Genomic DNA, 24,628 nt, shown 5'->3' on the forward strand with positions numbered 1-24,628 from the left:
TGTATCCCACATCTTTGTAAATTTGCTTTTTAGTTGACTGTTTTTATAGGTTCCTTAGAATTTTTACTAACACAGTTCTGCCATTTGCAAATAAAGAGCACCTTAATCTTTCTAATGTGTATGTCTTTTGTTTTTTCCTTGCCTAAAGCACTAGTTATGTCTTCTAGTGCAGTGTTCAGTTGGTGAGCAGAAATATCATTGCCTTGTTCCTGATTTTAGAGGGTCAACTTTTAATATTTTACCATTAAGTATGTTAGCTGCTTTTTTTTGCAGTGCATGACCCCGGATAGGGTCCTTTTCTTTTTTTTTTGGTATCATTAATATAAAATCACATGGGCAACATTGTGGTTACTAGATTCCCCCCGTTATCAAGTCCCCACCATATACCCCCCCATTACAGTCACTGTCCATCAGCGTAGTAAGATGCTATAGAGTCACTACTTGTCTTCTCTGTGCTATACTTACTGCCTTCCCTGTGCCCCCCACTACGTTATGTGTGCTAATCGTAATGCCCCGTATTCTCTTTCTCCCTCCCTTCCCACCCATGCTCCCCAGTTCCTTTCCCTTGGTAACTGTTAGTCCATTCTTGGGTTCTGTGAGTCTGCTGCTGTTTTGTTCCTTTAGTTTTTGCTTTGTTCTTATGCTCCACAGATGAGTGAAATCATTTGGTACTTGTCTTTCTCCACCTGGCTTATTTCACTGAGCATAATTCCCTCTAGAGCTGTATGTTTTTTAAGATGCTCCTTATCAGTTTGGGAAAATTCTTCCTTATCTGTTAAGAGTATTTATCATTAATGGATATTGAACTTTGTTGTTTTTTTTCTTTACATTTATTGAGGTTTGCATGTATTACTTTCTTCTTTAATTGGTTAATTTTCTAAATTACATTGGTTTTTCCTATGATAAACCTATTTTGCATCCCTATGATAAACAAATCTCACTTTTTCATGATGTATTATGCTTTTTATTATTGCAGCATTCTATTGCTTATTTTGTTAAGAATTTTTATGTCCAGGTTCATGATGTATATTGGTATAATTTCTTTTCTTCTATGTCTGTGCATAAATGGAGTACCCTGATTATGCTGGTCCCATGAAATAATTGGGGAGTGATTCCATTTCTCTCTTTTTTTTTTTAAAGAGGTTGTGTAAGATTGTTAATTCTTATCTAAATGTTAAATAGAATTTACTAGAGAAGTCTTATGGGCCTGAGGTTTTCTTTCTGGTAAATTTTATAATTATGAATTTAATTACCTTTAGAGGCTACAGGGTTTTCAGATTTTTCTATTTCCTGTTCTGTCAATGTAGATTAATTGCATTTTTCAAGAATTTGCCCCTTTAAGAAGTCAAATTTATTGTTATAATGATCAACTATGTCCATATTGTCTGTTTATTGCTCTAAGATATGTAGTTATGTTTTTCTTTTCATTTTTTATATTGGTAACTTATGTTTCCTGTTCATTTTTTCCTGATCAGTTTTGCTAAAGGTTTATCCATTTTTTTGATCTTTGCCAAAAACCAACTTTTACTATTGATTTTTTGTAGTTTATTTCTCTTGATTTCTGCTTTTAATTGGGTCCTTTCATCTACTTATTTTTCTTTTTTTAGCTTATTATTGTAGAAACATACATCATTGATTGTACACTTTTCTTTTCTTACATAGCCATTTAAAGGTATAAAGTTCTCTGCAAGCCAGTAGGACTGCTTTTGCTGCATTCCACAAATTTTGATTTGTGTATTTTTATTATCATTCAATTCAAAATATTTAAGAAATTTTGCTGTAGTAGTTTTCTTTGGCCTGTGGGGTTACTAAGAAGTAATTTTTAATTTCTAAATATTAAAAAATGTTCAGATATATTTCTATTATTGACACCTAATTTAATTCTGTTGTTAGAGAATGTACTTGGTATGATTTAATTCCTCTGAAATTTATTAAAGCTTTTTTTATGGATCAGCAAATGGTCTATCTTGGTGAATGTTCCCATGCACTCAGAAAATGTGTATTCTGTTATTGAGAATAGTAGTCTATAAGTATCTGTTAAGTCAAGTTGATAATGTTCTATATATCCTTGTTTTTTTGTTCTGTTTTGTCTCATCAGTTTCTGAGAGGACATTAATATTTCCAGCTATGATTGTGGATGGCTATTTTCCACTTTGTGTTATTATCTGTTACATTTATTTGGGATCTTTTTTATTACTGACATGTATATTTAAGGTTGTTGTCTTCATGAATTTGAACCTTTGATCATTGTAAAATTCAGCTTTCCAATTACTCTTCTTAAAGTCTACTTTGATATTAATCTAAACACACTAGGTTTTTTATAATTAGTATTTGTATGATTTATCTTTTCCCATCTTTTCATTTTCAGGCTGTCTTTTACAGTTAAAGTGTGTTTTCTTATATATAACAAGTAATTGGGGCCTTAAAACATTCTAATCTGTCAGTCTCTGCCTTTTTATTGGGGATGTTTAGTTCATTTACATTTTTCTGCCAACTTTATTGAGATATTATTGACATACTACATTTTGTAAATTTAAGGGGAACAGCATGATGATTTGATTTACATATATATTGCAAAATAATTACCACAGTAAGGTAGTTAACACATCTGTCACCTCACATAGTTACCTTGTGTGTGTGTGTGTGTGTGTGTGTGTGTGTGTGTGTGTGTGTGTGTGTGGTAAAAACTTTCAAGATCTACTCTTTTAGCAACTTTGATGTATACAGCACATTATTGTTAGCTGAAGTCACTATGCTATACACTGGATCCTCAACATTTACTCATCTTAAAAGTGGAAGTTTGTATTTTTCAACCAACATCTCATTTCCCCTCCCCCAATTCATTTACATTTGATATCATTATTGACAGTGTTTGAATTTAAATCTGTAATCTTCGTTTTTGAATTTGTACCAGCTGTTCTTTGTTTCTCTGTTTTGCCTTTCTTACAATTTCTTGGGTGAATCGGGTATTTTTTATTTGTATTTTATTTTCTCTGTTGAAATGGAGTTATGCTTCTCTATATTTTTTTAGTTTGTTCTAGAGATTATAATATGCATCTTCAAATTATCATAGTTGAACTTCAAAAAGAATTACTTCACACTGTAAAAACCTTGTAACTATACTTTCATTTACCACCCTTCTTCCCTCTTGTTCATGTTTTCATGTGTTTCACCTCTATATATGCTTTACACTCTGTAGTACAATGTTATTTTATGTTAAATATTCCTATTCAATATTCATTTTTTTCCAGTTATTTTTTTAAATTAAGGTATTGATATATAATCTTATGAAGGTTTCACATGAGCAACATTGTGGTTTCTACATTCCCCCCTATTATCAAGTTCCCCCCACATATACCATTACAGTCACTGTCCATCAGCGTAGTAAGATGCTATAGAGTCACTACTTGTCCTCTCTGTGCTATACAGCCTTCCCCATGCCCCCCCAACATTATGTGTGCCAATCATAATGCCTCTTAATCCCTTTATCCCTCCCTTCCTGCCCACCCTCCCTACCCCCTTTCCCTTTGGTAATTGCTAGTCCCTTCTTAGGGTTTGTGAGTTGGCTGCTATTTTGTTCCTTCAGTTTTTGCTTTGTTGTTATACTTCACAAATGAGTGAAATCATTTGGTACAAGTGTCTTTCTCCGCCTGGCTTATTTCACTGAGCATAATACCCTCTAACTCCATCCATGTTATTGCAAATGGTAGGATTTGTTTTCCTATGGCTGAATAATATTCCATTGTGTATATGTATCATATCTTCTTTATCCATTCTTCTACTGATATACTCAGTATTCTTTTAGACAGATTTATTTGTAGTATGCATGTGTGTATATCATATTTATCCTTTATTATTTCTCTGGTATTGTTTTCCTTCCATGTATAGCATTTCTTACCCTCATTTTTAAAAGATATTTTTTATTTCCACTAGAGAACTCTAGATTGAAAGTTTTTTCTTTTGAAATGCTTGTTTTAAAATTGTTTCTGATGAGTAAGTAGCCATAATTGATATCCTTTTCTCTTCTTTTTAGTGTGTTTTTGTTTTCTACTGGTCGCTTTCAAGGTTTAAAAATTTTTATTTTAGTAGTTTCACTGTCATGTGCCTCAAAGGTTGTTTTCTTTGTATTTATCCTATCTAGGATTGCTTGAGTATGGATTTGTTGCTTAATATCTTTTACTTTAATTGGTTTTGGAACATTTCTAGCCATTATGTCTTCACATTTTTTTTCTGCTCCATTCTTCCTCTCTTCTTCTTTTGGGATTTTAATTACATATATATTAAATTGTACCATGGCTACTGGATGCTATATTCTTCATTCCCCTAGTCTTTTCTTCTGTTTGTATTTCAGTTTGCATAATTTCTATGAACCTGTCTTCAAGTTCACTGGTTGTATTTTTTTTCAACTGTGTCTGCAGATAAACTCATTAAAGAAATTCTTAAACTCCATTATCTAATTTTCATATCTAGCATTTCTTCTCTTTTCTATACAGTTTCATCTCACTTCTATCTTTTCACATATTTTGTGCACCATTTCAACTAGATATTCTAATGTACTTACAGTTATTTTAAAGTCCCTGTCTGATATTTCTAATATCTGGGTCATCTCTGGGTCAGGTTCTATATACTTTCTTAATGATGGACCACGTTTTCTTGGCTTCTCTGAACATCTTACCATTTTTTATTTAATGCCAAAAATTGTTTGTAAATGTAAAGTAGGAACAGGGAAATAATGCCTATATCCCCAGCAACGGGCATGCCTATTTTCCCTAAGACTACTTGTGTGGCCATCATCAGTCTAATATCTAAGTGAGCTCAGTTCTTTTGGTTGTTGCCTTAGTGATTCACTACCGGCTTCAGATGATTTGAGCAGGACCAGAACTGTGCCTTTAGCAGAGTTTGGGATCTAAGTGCCATCAGGATTTTCTCAGTTCTCCTGCCCTGTTCTTAGATTTCTGCAGGTCTTCTACATGTTAGGAGTGATCTCTCTCAGTCTCAGTTTTCCTGCCCCTTCCTTAGCTGTGGATGACCACTTCCTGGTCAGGATAAAGTCTGGATTCCTGGAAGGGTTTCTCTAAGTTCTCCAGTCCTACCCTCTGACTTTAGTAGGCCACTTATGCCTATGCCTCATGTGCTGACTTGGCTCTCCTGCCCTTTCTCTATTCTTTCTGGTTCACATTTGGCAAAGGCCTGTGGATATACCTGATGAGTGGGTACAGACTATGTGTGTGGGGTGCCTAGGGTTTCTAAATTGTCATGTCAGTCTGTACCTGGCCTTTAAAATTTATTAAAAGTTGTTTTACCTTTCTCTATGGCAGTTTCCTGAACCTGCTTCTGTGCCAAAGATGAAAACAATAATGGGTTTCTTCTCTTTAGGGAGAGTCTTTTCATTTTAAAAAACCTATGGGCTTGTTCTGCTGGATTATTCCTAATAGTATTAAAATGTGCCATTATTTATCCCATTTTGGAAAAAAATTCTCTCGAACCAGTTGCTCCAACTCTGTGTTCTTCTTTGCAGCAAAAACTGTTTCAAAAAATTCTCTACTAACTTTCAACAATTCTCTTTTCCCATTTCTCTTTAACCTGTGCCAGTGAGGCTTTGCTCCCACCCCTTTACTGAAACTGCTCTTGTCACTAATGGTTGCTGTGATGGAAAAAAGCACGGTCCTCCTGGGTTTCTCTTTTACTAACAGTCACAGTTCTCTAACACCAGATGTGTGGGTTTTCCACATATCAAGTGGTTTTCTGCAATGCCAGCTGGGTGTCCTATAATACACTTCAATTCTGACATTACCTGGAGTTAAGTGTGAGATCCCACAAGTTTAAGCACTCAGTCCCACAAGATTGGCTCCATTCAAGACAGCAGTCCCAGATCCCAGGTTGTATCCTATACTTCTGACTGACCGGCTATAATTTGGGGTTCCCAGGCCCTCTCCTTGTATTAGATAATTTGTTAGAATGACTCACAGAACTCAGGGAAATAATTATATTTACCACTTTATTACATAATAAAGGAAATGATAAAGGATAGAGGTGAACAGCCAGATGAAGAGATACATAGTGCAAGATCTGGAAAGGTCCCAAGCTCAGGAGCTTCTGTCCTCATGCCCTCCTGCAATGTGATGTATGTTGTCATCAATCCAGATGCTCTCTGAACCCACTACTATTGGGAATTTCTGGAGATTTCGTCATGTAGGCCCAATCAATTGGTTATTAACCCCATTTCCAGCCCCTTTGCCATCTCTGAAGAATGGGGAGTGGGCCCAAAAGTTTCAAGCTACCAGTCGTGGCTTAGTCTTCCTGGTGACTAACCTCCATTTAGGAGTCCACCAAGAGTCATCTCATTAGAGCAAAAGATGCCCTGTCATCCAGGAAATTCCAAGGTTTAGGAGCTCTGTGCCAGGAGAGGGAGGTGGGAGCAGACAATAGTATATTTATTTACTATTATTTCACAATATCTGTGTTGCTAAAACTAGTGGCCAACATTTAGTCTTCTTTTGATTTATTAGTAAGGTGGCCATTTATCCTGCATTACCCAGAATGGTTATGGTTTATGCCTGTTTTCCTGGCATAATTGATAGCTCCCTTTTTCATCTTCTGTTGTGTCCTAGTTTAAATGATATAAAAGAGAATTTCAACTCTGATTATTGTGGGAAGGCTCCTTATAGGTAGTTATGTATACTGATAGCAGCAAGAGCTAACTATGCAAAAGGCAACTGGAACTATAAGGAGGCACCAAAACAATCAGCCCAGTATCTTAACCTCCCTTAGTCTAGGTTGTTATGTCTTTGATCCCTATATTACAGCTTAGTACAATAAGTTGTATTTATAAATATAGCTATGGGTTAAATTATTTTCAGTGTTTTCTGCTTAAGAAGACAGGAAGTATGTAATAGTAAGTATGTAATTAGTAGCATATGTATTATACTTTATAGTTGGTACTTAACAGTTTGCAAATGCTTTCACATCTTACCAGGCTTTATTCTCTCAGTAGTCCTGTAAGACAGGTAATATTTTCCCCATGTTTGCAGTAGAAACTTACAGTTAAGTGGTTTGTCTGAAACAATTAGTAAGGGCTAAAATCTAGGCTTGATCACATACCCTCTGCCTCTAGACTCTCCCCCATTATGTCAGACCTCTCATAATTGCCATCCAAAAGGGTTTACTGTTGCTTAAAGGCATGATTTTCAATTTTCTAGATTTCTGTGGAATACCTCATTCATGTACTGTTAATAACATATTATGGAAAGTCAGACATAATTACTACCCTGTTTTAATTTTGAAGGGATCTAGATTATATGTGGCTTATGGAGTGATACTTATTTTCCTTTTTGTATAAGCTTAGAGTTTCTACTAGAGTTGAGAAGGAGGAAATTATAAGGGAAAACTGTAGTATTTATCATGCTTTTCAGATTTGTGTTTTCAAAAACAGACTTTTAAAATTCATATTCTTGCTTTCCAATTTGAATTACCATATTTTCTCTGTGTTTTCCAAAAATGTCACAAAACAGTTGGAGAATAAGATTACATTGGACAAATACCATTCTGTATTATCTAATTTTGTAAAATGGAACATTTATTACATGTACTTTTCCAAGTTCAGAAGACATTGAATTTAAGACCTCCTACATAATTAGTTGTTGGGATAAAATATTGCTAAATCGTAGGCTGCTAAATTTATAATACATGTTGATTTAGTAAATACTGTTTCCTTATTTCAGTTTTTGTTAGTGCTTATTCAAGGTTCTGATTCTGAAAAAATTCTTATTGACTAATTGAGATATTTTAGAATACTTTAAAGATAAATGTAATATATTAAAGATAAATGTTTTAGCCTGAAAGACATTTATTTCACATACCATTGTCTGTTGCCTAGTAATTTATTATATAAACTAAAGATAATTCAATCAGCATTTCCCAGCAGCATTTTATTAATAGGGACTTCTTCATAAAAGCATACTGGTATTCTTATGAATCAATTAAAAACTTTTTTTTTAGTTTTCTACTAGTTAAGTTGAATAATAATCCTTTGCTTTGAAATAGTCTAGAATCAAAGATGACTGGTTACGTTATTCACATATTTTTTGTAGTTATGTGTGTGAGAATTGCTGTGTACTGAGTATAAAGCGTCACCCCCAGAATCTTTGTCAAATTGAAAGTTGGGGGTCTCTTCCCATTGATGCTGATAACATTACAGGATACCTTTCAACTGGAAAAGAATTATTGTGTTGGAAAATTGTATGCTGCTGTTACAATATGTTCCATAATCTTAAAGAAAATCCATGTAATTTAAGTAGGAGTGTGCAGGATGCTCTTATTTTTAATATTGGAAGGGTATAAAATGCCTCTTAATACTTAATGTGGGTATTCAGAAGTTCTCTTTTGATTATAAGTCATTATACATAGATTAGCATTTATCTAGTTATGTAATACATTTAGCATCCTGAAAAAGAAAGTAGATAGGGTACCTATGCAATACTCAGAGGAAAATTACCACATTGGAAAAGAAGGAAACTAAGAACAATTCTTAACAGGTCTTTTGACTACATTATAAAGCAAAGTAGTCTTGATTATAGAAAAGGTACTTAGGCATTAAGAGAAATTTTGTGGAAAGTTTGTTTAGTGTTGTAAATAAAAATTAGAAGGGTATAACTTATTTGTAATGAACATTATAATTTTTGTATATGTGGTTAACTGTTTAGCTGTCATCTTGGTGTCATAGGATGCAAGATATTTAATAATAAATAACTTAGGTATTTATATCTTATAAACTATTCTTCATGATAAAGGTAGTAGGAAAAGCCACTTAAGTGAACATTAAACTTAGCTAGTAAATAGCACTGTGTAGCACTCTATTAATCACTCTATGTGTATTTGCTCATTTAACCCAATGAGGTGAGATACCATTATCCCTAATTTATAGATTAGGTAACTGAAGCTAAGAAATTAAATAACACACTGGTCAGTGGCAAGAAGTTAGGACACACTCTGTATATACTTTGAAAACTGGGTAAATAAAAAAGACAAGTTTACCTTTTCAGTGTTTTTTTTTTACCTTTATACTGCATACATGCAGCAATAGTAGATTATATCTTTAAAGAAAAGGTAGCATTTATGTTAAAGTTGCAGAATAGTGAAGGGTTAAAAATGTGGGCTCTGGAGGTAACTTCCTGGGTTTGAATTCTGACTTTGCCACATATTAGTTCCATAACTAATATGTTCCATAACTTTGGGGCCTGTTTCCTTATCTGCAAAATAGATGTGAATCATCATTTATTCATAACAAATATTTATTGAACACTTAATGATGTGCTAGCCCTTCTGGGCATTTAGTAACTAAATATCTATCTTCTAGGGTAGTTACAAGAATTTAAATGAGTTACACACTTAAGGCATTTAAAACAATTTTATAGTTGCCTATAATAATTCAGCATCAGGAGGATGACACTTCTCTGGTTTTTTTCAACACAGTGAAAATAACACTTTTTATGGCTTAAGGTTCACCATCGTCAATATAAATTTTTGTACTGTGAAAATGTAGACATAGATGGTTGCAAACAGTGAAAAATGTCATATGTCAGCTTGTTTTGTTTATCTCTTAAAGTGAGGATGAAGAATATATATGTACAGATGGCTGCATATTTGCAGAACTGATTAATTTATCAGCTGAAAGCAACTTTCTCCCAGATAAGACTTTGCACTGTCATTTCATCCCCTTTGGGCAGTCAGCATTCTCTAAAACATTATTTCAAGAACTGAAAACTTTGTACCACATTGGCCTTCTTGTCAACTCTAACTCTTTTTATTAAATCACTGTTCATTGATGGTATATCAAGGAGAATTCTTTCTCATTTTGGGAATTTGTGCCTCCGTGTGTTGACCTTACTCTACACTGAAAACTAGATTAGGCTGTTCCTGCTTGAAGGCACTTTAATACATGTGACCCATATTTTCTTTGAATTCAGCCCTACTACAGAGATAGATCACATTAAAAAGTAATCTTTAAGTAGCTACCCATTGCTGGGATTAGCGAGGGGCATGAGGAAGCCTATGCTGATAGAACTGTTCTATATCTTGGTTTTGATGTTGGTTACATGACTACATACAATTATTAAAATTCATCAAACCATACACTTGAAATGGGTAACTTTTATTGTATGTAAATTATTCCTCAATGAAACAAGTAAATGAATCTTCAGGAAAAAGAAGTAGAAAAGCCCTTATAATTGATTAATTTAAATATAATCATGAAAGATTTCTGTAATATTCCTCCTTCTAAATAATGTCTTAGTCTTCAAGTTGAATCATTGAAATGAGAAAAAGTTGTTAAAATTTGTTATTTCTAATTTTTGACTGAATGTTTTAAAATTGAAAATTGTGTGAATTGGCTCTACTGTTTTAAATATATATATAATCTGATACAGTGCCTTATTATTAGTATTAATGACTGAGAATTACACCAGAAAGTTTGTGGATAGTATAAAAGATGACAGTGTGACATTGTGAAAGCCTGGGTTCTTATCATGCCTGTTAATAAATGACATGTACTTCCTCCATTTCCTGATGAATGTAAAAGGAAGTTATTTAAGAAGTTCATCATAGAATTAAAAAGAAAACAAACTGATTGTCATAGAAACAGACAATAAGTTGGTGGTTACCAGATTTAGGGGGGAGGGGCCAAATGGGTGAAGATGTTCAAAGGGTACAAACTTCCAGTTATAAGATGAGTAAGTTCTGGTGATGTAACATACAGCATGGTGACTATAGCTAACAATACTTTATTATATACTTAAAAGTTACTAAGAGAGTAAATCTTAGTTCTCACACACAAAAAATGTATCTGTAAATTGATGGATATGCTAACTAACCTTATTGTGGTAATAATTTCACAATATATACATATATTAAATCATCATGTTGTACACCTTAATCTTACACAATGTTGTATGTGTAAGATTTTATTTCAATAAAGGTGGGAAAAAAAATATAGAGGTTCACTTTTCCTTATCCTCTTCATTTCCACTAAAATTGTGCTGGGTCAACTAAGATAAGACATTGTCAAATGAACTCCATGGGCACCTGAATCTCATCTGTAAAAATGAGACACATACTGTGTTACTTTCTAAAGCCAGCTCTAGAATTGTTTCTTCTATTTTTTTTCTCTTACTATATTTGTTATGTAGTTGACTCCCCAGGTGAGAGGATTTTTTTCCTAGTTTACCATACTGGAAGTAACTTTCTTTTGGTGATTTAAGATTGTTTTGTTGACAACTAATGCGTGTACTCTTAACAGAGCAAATAGCATTAATGAAGATTGCTATGATAGTCTCTCTCTAGTTTGCCATGTGTTTAAGGTTAAAAGATATTCCCTTCACAGGCTTGTCTGAAATTCGGTTACTGACAGTCCTTTTCAAGTTTAATCTGGGTATAAATGCTTCACAATTTGCTTTTGCAGAAAATGCAGGAAATCTCAAAATAACTTTCTAATTATGATCTGATTTGTCTAGCTGATAAAAAAATCCATGAAGGGGTGATTTAGGACATTGTTATGTTTATGTCATAGTCTATCTTAAAAGAATCATAGAATTTCAGAGACTCTGAAAGGATTTAACAAAACAAATTATAGAATGTCAGAACATAAAAAAACCTTTATTGCAAAAGACTGTTAGATGAAATTATTTTTTACAGAAAGGTGGAACAAAGATACACAATAAATAGTCAAAATCAAATTATATAATGAAGTTACAGACCAAAAATTATTTTTAAAACTTAGGATATATTTCTTTTGTGCATTTAAAAAAAATCAAGTTTATATGAAGTATAATTTATATACAATAAAGTGCACCTATTTTTTTGTGTGAGTTTTGATTGAATATACTTGTGTAACCACCATATCAAGATACAGAACATTTTCATCATCTTAGAAAGCTCCTGTATGTTCCCTCTTCTTCCATAGGCAACTATATGTCTGCTTTTACTGCCACTATAGATCTCTTTAGTCATTGTTTTAAGTTCTAAAAATTTCTTGATGCTGTTTGACCTTTAATGAACCAAATTAGCTATGATTCTTAGAGATTATTTAACTTTTGACCTACTTCTGAAAAGTAAACCTTATTATAATATATACTTTCAGCAAATCTAGTTATTAGCACATTTGGTGTATAAGTGAGTTGCACGGGTTTTACGTGATTTAAAAATAGTAATTATCATCTTGCAAGGTATTCATAAAACCATGCCATCTGAGATACAAAGTACTTTAAAAATTACCTTCAGGTAAATCATGGATTTTTGCTCATTAATCCCCTTTTATATGTTAAGGTTGTGTTTTGACTAATTTTTCCTTTATTTTCAAATTATTCTTAATAACTATAATAATTTATATTACATATGTATATGCTTGAATTATTTTGTGTCACAAATAAACTAATGCTGTTGTGCCCATGTTATCTACTAATTAAAGATCAAATAGATTCTTAAAGTCAGTAATGGAATATAAAACTGCTTCTCCAATTCTGTTAGGCTTCTGGAAATATTGTCTGTAAATTGAGCATTATTCTTGGTGCAGTATGTGGGATAAGACAGCTTGGAAAAGACATGTCTTTTTCTCTAAAGCAATTTAAACTAGCCATTAGCTCTTGGCTATCTCAAAATATTTATAAAATACAAATTTACATACCCTGAAGATAATCCAGAATATTTTGTTGAGAATTATACTTTTCAAATTAGTTAAATGTATAGGTTTCAGACATATTTATTAGGCTTAAAACAATCTGAATTTGTCTTTAGTTATTTACTTGAGCATTCACTTAACATTTGTTAGTGTTAGTATGTGCTGTATTTCTAGGCACCATTCTAGGTGCTGTGGATGTAACAGTTTATTGTTAGCAGGTGGACATACGTTTAAATACTGGTATTTAGTGTAATACATACCATGATATATACAGCATATAAATTCTTAAATGTGATTGCATAGGGAAGCCTAGTATTGCATAGTGATTCAAAGTCCTGTTTTGTATCATTCTGCCCTGGCTTTGAATCTCACCCGTACCATTTATAATCTGTGTGACCTAGAAGGAGTGATATCACCTCTCTGAACCTGTTACCTTACCTGCAAAAAATCAAGAGAAATATTTTTCTTGTTTTTTTTTTATAAAGATTAAATGAAAATAATGAGTGTCAAGCATTAAGCCAGTGTTTTGCATGTGGTGCCTTTTTGTAATTTATCATCACCACTAGTAATGGTGCACAAGATTCAGTTAGAGAGCCATGTATGGCCATATAAAAATACAGCTTAATGATGTCATACAAATTTAATTATTAGTGTTCAGCAAAAAAAAAAATTCAAAATGGTGAAATTGTGTTTTAGATATGTGCTTTTTATCAAGTGTTCATTACAAATATGTTATGCATTTATATATATATATATATATTGCTGTATAGAGTTGTATTTATATAACTTTAAATACTACAGTATACTTAATGGAAAACTTTAAGATTTTCAAGCGTGGTTTTGATTAAATGGCATTTTTCTCATCACCTTTGGATCTTGACACCTATGAAAATGGCTCCTCCTCTGTAAATGTTCAGTTAGAGAAATTAGTTGGGAAATTAATGCTCATCTCAGATTACAAAAAAGGGAGAACGAGATTGCACAGGAAATTTTGCATGTGGTTTGTGAAAGAGAAGTGTCCCCCCTCGCTTGCTATACTTTGAGAAATAAGCACAGGGCCAGCAAGTGTGAGAACATATACTGCCCACATGGGACTCAGACACTCATCCTAATGTAACAGAATGGGTCTCTGCACTGCTAGGGGTGCTACACTCAGTTTCAGCTTTCACATTTTCTAGTCCAACAACTTGTTCTTTCCACCTATCAGCCCCTTTCTGTGTAACCAAACCACCTTAAGCCAAATGGGGTTATCAGAATGAAAGCTTATTTCCAGGATACTTTCCAAAATAGGCTAAATACCCTTGGAACAAGAGCACCTTCCATCCTGTTTCCTTGATTCATCTGTTTTCCCTTCAGTTTTGGCCTGGAATTCTTTAGAGTTTGTCAACTATTTGATGCTTTTAAGAGTTTTTAAAAAAATAGTTTTGTCCAGGTTTTTTAGTTGTTTTCAATGGGAAGATTGGTTTGAATAGGTCTTAGCCCTACTGTTAATGGAAACAGGAATTCCCCTTCCCATTCTTCCCATTCATTGAGAGGAAGTGCACTTTCCATTGAGGTACAACTCAATAACTTCTTCCTGGAGTTTTCCCTTATAGCTAGTCAGAAAAGTCTCCCCTTATGTGTTCCACTGATATATTGTATCTCTGTCATTCCCACTGACCACATCCTATCTTTACTGTAATTACTTATACTATGGCTGCCTCTCAGCTAGAAGTAAAATCGCTGAAAGCAGGGATTCTGTTATTTTTCTGTCCTTGGTAGCACCAACTTCATGTACTTTATATAATAGACCCTCATTACATGTGTTGGTTGGATTTCGCTGAAATAGAATAGAAGGGTTAAGAAGGCAGTTAGCGTCTGTTATTTTGGCCTCTCTGTGTGGGTTGCAGTACTGCCCTTCCTTTACTCTTACCTGTGGGTTCAGTGATAATGTTAGATAGTCCTTGACCCCTGTGAACTGATGACAGAATAGAGCCACAGCATGTGAAGTGATTTGACCTGTGACAGCCTTTGAGCCAATGCTTTGTATACACCTCTCCTCCAAGGCTGTCCAGCTGTTACATTTCATTTTTAGTAATTTAGCTGAGTGTGGAACCTTTTTTGCTTTTAGGTTTTCAAAGTCCAAGAACATACTTTGGAGAACTTTAAATAGTATTGCAAAAGTGAATATTGAGTCCAAGAAGAAAATATTATTAGTTAAAGGATAGTCTGAAAAAAAAAAAAGGGAATATAAGTGTAGTTTTCAGTTTATTAAGTTAAAGAACACTTTCCTTAGGAAGGAGGAATTAATAGTTATTAATATTATAAGACTAAAAAATGGCTTTTGAAAAAGCCTCAGTTAGCCATTTGAATGTATCATTTAGTTTGAACATAACTACTTCACAATTACTGTGACTCTTGCACACTATCTTAAAATTTTAAAAATTATTTAAAACCGTGACAAATTATTCTACAATCTTAGTATTGTACTTTTAGAAAGTCAATGTTAAAATCAGCTTTAGGTGGTGAAGTACTCAATAGGAGCAGTTCATTACTGGTAATAAAAAAGGCCAAAAAAAGCAGTTTTAATCATGTTTTGTTTGAGCCATGATTTCAGATAAAGTAATCAAATTTTAAAATTTACTTTTATAGTGACTTTTCTGTGCCGCCTAGAATTCCCTCAAACTCTGGTGACTATGTAGATGTTACTAACTATTCCATAAATGCCATCTTGAGCACATACTAAAGGAATGTGCCACAGAAGCATCTGAAATAAATTATATATTAAAAGATACTTGTGTTTTTTCTCCATTAAAATGAATGAAGGTCTTAGAAATGTAAGCTAAGGTAAAACTTATAAATAATCATTGAGCAAGTTGTTCCTTTTCCAAATTAAATAAAAACTGCTGAGGTCACTTAAAGTGTGAGAATACTCACTGAATTTTTTCCCCTTCCTCTTTTGATAAGGTTTGAAAAGGTATAGTAATAATGTAAGGGCAACACCTATATTTTAGGTTGAGAGAAGGAGTACAGCTGGGGGTCTATGTACTAGATACTTAAATATTTGAGTTACAAATAAAGCTAACATAATATGAAATAAAATGTGTTCTGTTTTCTTACCATGAAAAATATACTTTCATGAATACTGACCTGGAAGCCAGGATCAAATTTAGAGTCCTTGGAGTTCTATACTATAACACAGCAGTACAGGCAAAGTATCGCCCTTCCTGTCTTCTCTTCCCACCCACAAGCAGAGGCCCATCTGTAGGCTAAGTATCCTCTGACCTGAGGCTGATTGGCCAGAGAGTTCCTGCGTGTTGAGCCCCTAAAAGAAGGGGGTTGGGTGTGACTGGAAGAGAGGCATTGGATCCTCATGGGCAAATCACCTTAACTAAAGACTGCATGGCATATGGCAGGAGAGAAAGGATGGAAAGAGCTCTCTAAAGGGGATAGGGTATAAATTATATATATATATGTGTGTGTATGTATGTATGTGTTTATCAATGTTTATTTATTTTTATTATTATAAAGTCAATTCTTATTATTTGTTATAGTTATGTTCTGTAAGGTTGCCACAAACATGCAAGTGAGATATACAGACATAATTTGTTCATTAACTTGAGTATGTATGGAGTATCTGTATTTGCCAGGCACTGTGCCAGGTGCTGCGGATAGTTGTAATATGATGGATCAAAGTCCTTACTTTCATAGCTTATGGTAGCTTACAGTTTAGTATGCATTCTTTTCCATTTATCAGGTGAGGAAATTTTGTACAGTTGAATAACTTCTCAGGTCACATGACTAGTAATAACAATTACTCCCTACCTTGAATTCTCCCTTTCCATTACCTTTCCCCACTTATCCAGTAAAATGTCTTTCAAAAAAATTCTCCCTGCACCTTGGTTACTCTGGCTGTCACTCCTCTCTTCTCCCTTGCCAAACATTATTTGACCCAGATTCCTCCCTTACCTATTGTTTGACCCCTGCCCTCCATCCTTAGCATAGTTCCTCAGGAGAGCTTCCGTAGAGCAGTAATTTTAGTGTCAGTCTCCCTACCTACGCTTTCTACACATTCCATCCTATCATCAGGTTAGATTTTTTTGTCTTTGAAACGAAAGTATGATTATGTCCCTATTATGCAAATAATGTGTAGCTTTGCAGCTTCATCTCTCATCACTTTTTTTGACCAACCATTCTTTTACTCATTCCCAGTATAGCTTACACTGCTGTTATTCATAATGCTAATATCCATCCTAGTACTTTATTGTCTGTAATTGCTGTTTCTCTGTTCCTGGAATGCCTTTCCCCTCCCACTCCATAATTCCTCTACAGACTGACTCCTATTCAGCCTTTAAAACCCAGTCAAATGTCACCTTTATTAAGAAACTTTTCCTAATTTATTCTAAGTTAACACTTTCCCATGCTGTCATCTTTTCTTAGCATCTCGTCCTTCCCACTATATTATAATTAATTGTTTACACATCTGCCCTGTCCCACTAGACTGTGAGTCCCTCAAGGGCAGGGATCCTGTCTTATTTATCATTGGATCCTAATTGGTTAGCACAGTATCTGGCTTGGAGTAAGCATTAATAAGCATTTTTTGAATGTTTAATAAGCATTTTTTAATAGATAAACACACTTTGGGGTTACCAGTCTTACACTTGGATTATATTTTCTCTGTTTGAATCAGAAAGCCTTAAAAATGTCCAAATATCTTTTTTAAAATCCTGTTTGAACTGCTAACTGTTGCATAAAACAATAAATGAGTTGTTGACTTCTTCTTTAGGCAATACTTTACTAAGCATTAGGTGGCAGCAGTGTGTTGTACTTGACTTTACCTTTGTAATGGTATTTTTTCAGCCTCCTAATCCTAATGTAATGTCAAAGTATGAAGGACACCATTGTAGTACTTTTATATCTAACTTTTTGTAACATCATCTGGTTGTAAGCTAGTAGGGGTCTTACAGAAAATGAACTAAAACAAAACAAAACACAGCCATGAAATGTCAGTCAGTGTGTATCTCTCCCTTGCTTACCTAAACTGTATTCAGATTCATTACAGAATTACCGCTGCACCATCTTAACAGCACTTCCTCACCAACTGTTTAATGGCTGCTTCATAATAACAGTGATTTGCAATAAGGAAAACCAAAAATTATCTCAGGGGATATGTGTTTTCTCGGCATCCTAAGAAGCTTAGTTAGGCCTCTTTCTAAAAAAATAGTATATTAAGTTCATTAAATTTAACTACGGTTGTTAAATGCTTTATTTTTCTTTTTTTTTAACTCATCAGTTTTTGTCAGTACTAAGGTCACTTCTGTTCACTTTGTTTTATTTTAGGTGGATTTCCCTCATTGGTAGGTAGTTAAAACTAAGAACTGCCACCACCTTTCCAGCCTTTACATTTAATCACATCATTAAGTTTTGAGCACTTATGTTTGAAAATGTCAATCTTTTAGTAGACATTTCATTTCCATTGTACTTTCCTATAGCTTATAAAGTTAAATCAACAGAAGTTTATCTTGAGGAAAATTTGAATATTTTAGGCCCATAGGAGCATTTCTGCAAATAAAAGGAATAGATAACTTATAGAGAAACAATTTTAGTGTGGCTTCAAATAGGAAATAGGGTAAGTAAATCTGTGACACGTCTGTCTCATATCTTCATTACTTTACTATCTCAGGAGTAAAGCACTTGAGGGAATTCAAAACCAATGTACTAGTACCATTAATGTGGCAGAGTGATCAATTAACAAAAGAAGAGCATGAAGGCGTTGACAGAACATACTACCTAATTAGTACCTGATGGCCTTGATGGCCTCAGAGCAGAGCTCAGAGTTGCTGCAGGAGAGCAGCTCTGTAGGATCTGTAGATGTACACCACCCTTGTTTAGCAGGGGTGACTTTAGTTTGGCATGGGTTTCTTAAGTTTAATTATACAAGAACCATCTTTTCCCAGAGAGCAGGCAAAGTTAGCTGCTTTTAGGGATACTGGAGTCAGAGGGTTTATCTTGGAAGTCTCTGGGAGCTGGTACACATTGAGTATGTCATGGAAGACTTGTTTCATAGGATTTGTTGGGGAGGGGGCAGGAGTCTGGCTTTATACTTAAATTCAATACAATGTAACTCATTGCACAAATTTAAATTTTTTTCTTTATCTTGTGTATAAAGAAGCAGGAGTTGTTACATTTGCATATAGTAAAAAAAAAAGCATATGACTAGCAAAAGGAGTTGGTACAAGATTACATTTTAGAGTTAGTAAATCTCACAGTTCAAAGAATATTGTAGAAGTCAGTCTTGGTTTTTAAAAGGTTTTGCCATTGATTGCCATTGATTGGGTTACACAACCATATATTCTACTACTTCTAGTTCTTCATTTCTGTGAATCCAGTTCCTACAATCTACCTCTTCATTCTTTATTTGAAAAACATCAGTAGCTACGGTAAATGCTGCATAGCTTTGCTTTTCTTCAGTGTTTTTCCAGTCTCTTTTTCTCACTTTTTTCCTTCTCCTGCCTTTCCCTCTTCCTAATCTCCTGCCCCCCTTCTGTTCTCTGCCCCCTTCTCCTGCAGTCCCCTCCTCTGCTGTCCCCCATCTCTTCTCCTTTCTCTTTTTCGTCTCCTCTGTTACTCCTTTTTCTTGGAGCTATCTATAATCTCAGAACAGTTCTGTTAATGTGGTTTCAGAGGCAGCCAGTGTTATAGAGACATTTAGCGAAGTTTTAAAAATAACTGTGTTTAAAAGCCTAAGGTCTCTTAAAAAATATTAATGGCATTAAAATGCCTTTTTTGGAGAATGGAAGCAATCATTAGCAATTCTGGTAGACTAAAGAGATATACATTTCTTCATACTGTTCTGTCAATGTGACTGTCACATAATCACAGTGAAGCCTTACTTTAAGACTCTCTCTGGGGACCATGGTACTGTGTGTTATATGTAGGATTCTGATAAATAAATTCATAGGACTGGTCACGATGAATTCCTTAGGAAGATCTCTTTATTATGGAGCCAGATTTAGAGCTCTAGGAGAGCATATTGGTTTTATGTATGTATTCTCTTATAAGTTTTTAGCTATTCACCAACATTTCCAAAGGAACTGAGGAAGGTAAATTTTAGTAGACATTAAAAACCACACATGTGCTCATTAATTAATTAATATGTGTATGTGTGTGTATGTGCATGTGTGTATCATTCTTGTCCAAAATAGGCAAATCCACAGAAAGAGAAAGTAGATTAGCAGTCACCAGGGGGTTGGAGGAAAAGAGGAATAGAGAATGCCTACTAATGGTTGCAGGGTTTCTTTGTGGAGTGCTGAAAATGCTCTGAAATTAAATAGTGGTGATGGCTGCACAACTCTGAATGCCTAAAACCACTGAACTGTACACTTTTCAAAGGGTGAATCTTATGGTATATGACTTATATCTCAATAAACTTGTTATTTTTAATTAAAGATCAGGTTTTGTCAGGTTTGATGGGTTGGGAGAAAATGAAAAATACAAATTTATATCTGAAAAACCATTAATTTCTGAAAAGGAGAGCAGCTATTTTTGTCTCTTAATAACTTCACTTAAAATAATTAAAATAATATGGGTCCTACTTTGTAGGACCAGTTGTGACCTAGTCACACAAATTCTTGTCTGACCTTAAAAGCAGTGCTTTAACTTATTACTCACTTGAATAACATTACTTTATATTTTGTCTTTCAGTTTCTTCAAATATAAAACAAAGGTTTAAGAAGTCTTCTAATATAAGCTGCCAGTAAACATAGGTGATTCAGCATTTAAAGAAATAAGTGTAGAAAGATATGTACTTTTGGGGAAGGAGACAGACAATAAACTGGGGAAAATCTGTTTAGGTAAAGGGGCTGCTCTTCATGTCCTTTTTTAAAAAATTATATATATATATCAACTTAGGAATTTCTACTTTTCTAAAGTGGTGAAAGGTTAAATTTAAATGAAATATTGTGCCATCTCTCCCGATTGATGATCCAAGCACAGTGCTTCCTTCCCTTTCCCCCTACATTGTACATTTGCAGAAGCAGTAACTATTGCCAATTATAGCAAGCAGGACCAAGAAGAAATGTGGTAGGAAGACCTTCCTGCACCTGAGGAATATTAGACAAGGTGATTCCATACCCTTTCCTGGATTCTCCATCTGTTTCCTTCCCAATTAGACCCTTCTGTAGAGGGCTGTTATGAATGTTTGTTGTATCATAAAGTGACAGAGAGAAATTGCGCTCCCTCAACCCTTGTCTTTACCAGTTAGCTACAAGAGACCCCGTTTGTATCCTTTCCTTCTGGAAACCTCAGTGGCCAAGTGGTGGTGAGTACTCGTGCCTATGGCCTCTCTCCTTCCAGCCACAGTTGATTCTTACCTTTTGGTGGGTTCTGGCCGTGGTGACCCCATAACAGAATAGGGCTGATAAGCAGAAATCCAGGCCTCCCACCTGTCTCAGATGTGGAAGGAAAATGAGGCATCTGAAATGAGTCCTGGCCTCTGCAGCAGCTGACCAGAACTCAGTCAGTGCCTTTAGCTGGGGAGTGTTATTCTCGGACACCTCTGGGGATCCAGGACATACCTCAGAGTTTGAGAGGAGATTGGAAGAACAAAGAGCATAAGAAGCTGCTGTGCAAGTGAGTAGCTGAAAAGAAGGGTTGGAGGAGCCTGAAGAAGTGTTGTGAAGGTCACCTCAGACTATCGTAATGTTTAAAGAATAAGAGCGAAGACATGGAGTTACTTGGAATTCACTTTTAATCCCTAGACTGTTGGTTTTTTCTTTGTCTTGTTTTGGGGAGAAAGAGAAGTAGGAATGTGATAACGACTTTAGGGAGAAGGTCCTTGGTTTTAATAAAATTATCAAAGGTTAAGAATTACTAATATTCATGGAATATTTTAATAGAACCTATATTTAATACATTAGTAAGTCAAAAGCAGTTCTTCATCAGTAAAAATGTTGGTAAATGCTGTTCTCATTGTTAGAAATATTATTGTGGTCATATTTACTAATGCCTTACTCACATAATCGTCTAATTTGACCTTTTCAACTGTATTTCACAACTGAGGTCCAGAGACATGAGTTCTTATTATCTTTAGAGATGATGCCTCATCTCTAAAGATTTGAGTGCCTCAAAATGTAGTGATGACTGGACTCACAAAAGCATGGGGACTCTAAATAAGAATGACCCACAATAAGCTTTTGTTCAGTGTTTATATGTGTGCTGTATTTTGAAATTCCTCTAGTTTTCTATACTGTATTCTATTTGGAATGTGTATCCACTGTGCCAACATGGAAATTCAACATTGGTCCTGTTAGGGCTTGGCAAGACACTACTTGAATGGGATAATGTCCTCAGAATCATCAGCACAACAAGTAAAAACGCCAAGACCATCCAGCTCTCTTTTTGCAGAGATACTGATGAGATCTGCTGCTATATGGGACTTACTCTCTTTTTGGTAGTACAGAATTGGTATGGGGAACATGAGCACTTTACTTTCTGGAAGACTAGGTAGGACAGTGTAGAGAAAAGGACATTAAGAACTATTCTTTTTAAAGAATTTGGCCCTTCCCATACTTAAGTCTCACAACTGCTTATCCATTTTTTTCAAGTACACTCTTTTGAATGCTTTCTTCTTAATAGGTATTGTTTACTCTGTTTCTCATTCTTTTGTTTGGAGATGACTACTGGGCTAAAGCATATCCCTATATCATATCTATGCATTGTGTCTGCTGAACAGAATGACATAGTAAATATTTGTTTATTAGGAGAGTATAGGAGAAAAGACACAAAAATGAAAAACTAAAGATTAAACATAAAAGTTACCCCGCATCCAGTGCTGACTGTAATCAGGAAGTTCCTGATTTTGTACTTATGGAGAAAGTATAGTTGACCTTTGAAATACCTAGGTATTAGGGGCACTGACCCCATGTAGTCAAAAATCTGCATATAACTTGACTCCCCAAAAGTTTAACTACCAATAGCCTACTGTATATAAGATGGGTCAGTTGATTTCAGATGCAAAAAAGAGTAGAAAAGAAATAGGAGAGTTGTAGCATCCAGCAGAGAAAAGAGAGCGAGCAGAGGGTGAATTAGCTGCTCTAGTCCTAGTCCCTGCCAGGGTTGACACCTGCCTGCAGGTGGATCAGGCCCAGGCTGGGAGGAGTGTACTTCAAGGGCCTTACTTAGGGCCTTGCTTCTCTGCTCCTCTCACATGCTGTTTTTTCTTCCTGGTCCTTATAACAGCCAGTTAGCTCAGTTGGTTGGACCCTAGAGCTAGTACCATGGAGGTCACAAGTTCAATCCCTGTATAGGCCACAATGTACATTTTGTCCTTCTCCATTTCTATTGAATCCCCCATGGAATCAGCTGCATTATATCCAAGTACAGATACTGTATATTTACTAAAAAAAATCCATGTAGAAGTGGACCTGTGCAGTTCAAACCTGTGTTGTTCAAGGGTCAATGGTATTATACATAAGTAAACAAGTATTTACAGAGGCTACTTGTGCAAAGAGACATTGTGCTAATCCCTGCAGAGGTGCAGATGTATTTAAGATACAGTGTTTGTATTCAGTGTTGTTGGGGGAAGGCTAAGTCCACAAGTAACTATTAATTCCTTGAAAATTATGAATACTGAAGAGTTTAAAAAGACACACACACACACACACACACACACACACACAGACTAGTGTCATTCCCCTCTGGATAGGGATATTAAACATGGCTTCATGGAACAGAGGCATTTGAACTGGTAAAGGGTGTTCCATTGGAGACAACAGCATAAATAAGGTTGTTCAAGGGTCAGTAAATAAGATATAGAAGCAGAAAAGTAGAGTGTTAAGGGATGATATCTGAAGGAGGACTAGTGTAGAATGACTAAACTGACCCATACTGTATATCTATTATACTTCAATGGTAGGTTGGAATTCTTTTATTGGAGGCCTTCACTTAGAGGGTAAAGAATATACCTATAATTCCTTATGCAATAGGCTGACAATTAAAATTACTGAGCTGGAGAATGACATGTTCACGGTTTTAAGGCAAGTGTCTTTGGAAGCAGGTGGATGAACTGGAAAGCTATTAGAAGACGACTGCTGGAGATTAGCTAAGAGTTACTTTTGGTTTGACCTAGGTTTGGCATTGGAAATAGAAAGGACACTATGTAGGTGGAATCTATAGAATTTGGTGATTAATGGATGAGGGAAAGGAAGGTTACTTTTATATTGTAAGCTGGGTTATTAGGAAATGTATTTTTCTCTCATTCATTCATTCAGATTTTATTGAGCATGGTGGTGATTTTTAAGAGAACAAGTAGTTCAACAGGAGGAGGAACTAATTTTGGAGTCTGGATGATAAATGGGATTTGGGGCATTTAGAACTTACAGTGCTGATAGGAAAGCTTTTAAGAGCATATTTTGAAATTTGGTTCTGGAATTCAAGAAAGTTTGAAACTAGAAATAGGGCTGGCATTATTTTAATGGTACTAAACTCATATATTAATACATAGAGAAAAACCAAATGCTATGTCCTTAGGGGCCACATTTGTAGGTCAAAAAATATCAGCTTGATGATTTGGGAATTTTTGTTTAATCAAATTTATCAGTCTTTTTCATAGTTGATTGTTACTTCCTATTTGTAGTCAATATTTTATAAGTCAACTACAAAATGTGTAGTAAAGGATTAATGTATGACTACATTACTTTTTATTGAATTTAAGTAGCAATCTAAAAGTGAAACAAACCACTGTTTCCTTTGAAAAAAGAATATAAGAAAGGCATTCAAGAGATGGACCTCTATTTAGGTGATCTGAAATAATAACCTTATTGTGCAGTGGGCAGTTGACCATAAAAACTCTTATGCACTTACTTTAAAGAAATACCATTTCATTTCAACTTTATATGTTGCTTAGCCAATAGAAAAGGTCATTTGGAGCTAATAAATATATAAACTTTCACTAAAACCTTTTAGAAGATACTAGAATTT

General features: G+C 34.6%; 1 protein-coding gene across 2 annotated transcripts in view; it reads left to right on the forward strand.

The window, feature by feature from the left end:
• The window catches only part of DNAJC24 (DnaJ heat shock protein family (Hsp40) member C24), a 57,093-nt gene that overhangs the window by 5,989 nt on the left and 26,476 nt on the right, over positions 1–24,628 (forward strand). The gene's annotated exons all lie outside the window — the stretch shown is intronic.

Source organism: Manis pentadactyla, chromosome 9, assembly GCF_030020395.1.
Source record: "Manis pentadactyla isolate mManPen7 chromosome 9, mManPen7.hap1, whole genome shotgun sequence".
Taxonomy (NCBI): Eukaryota; Metazoa; Chordata; class Mammalia; order Pholidota; family Manidae; genus Manis; species Manis pentadactyla.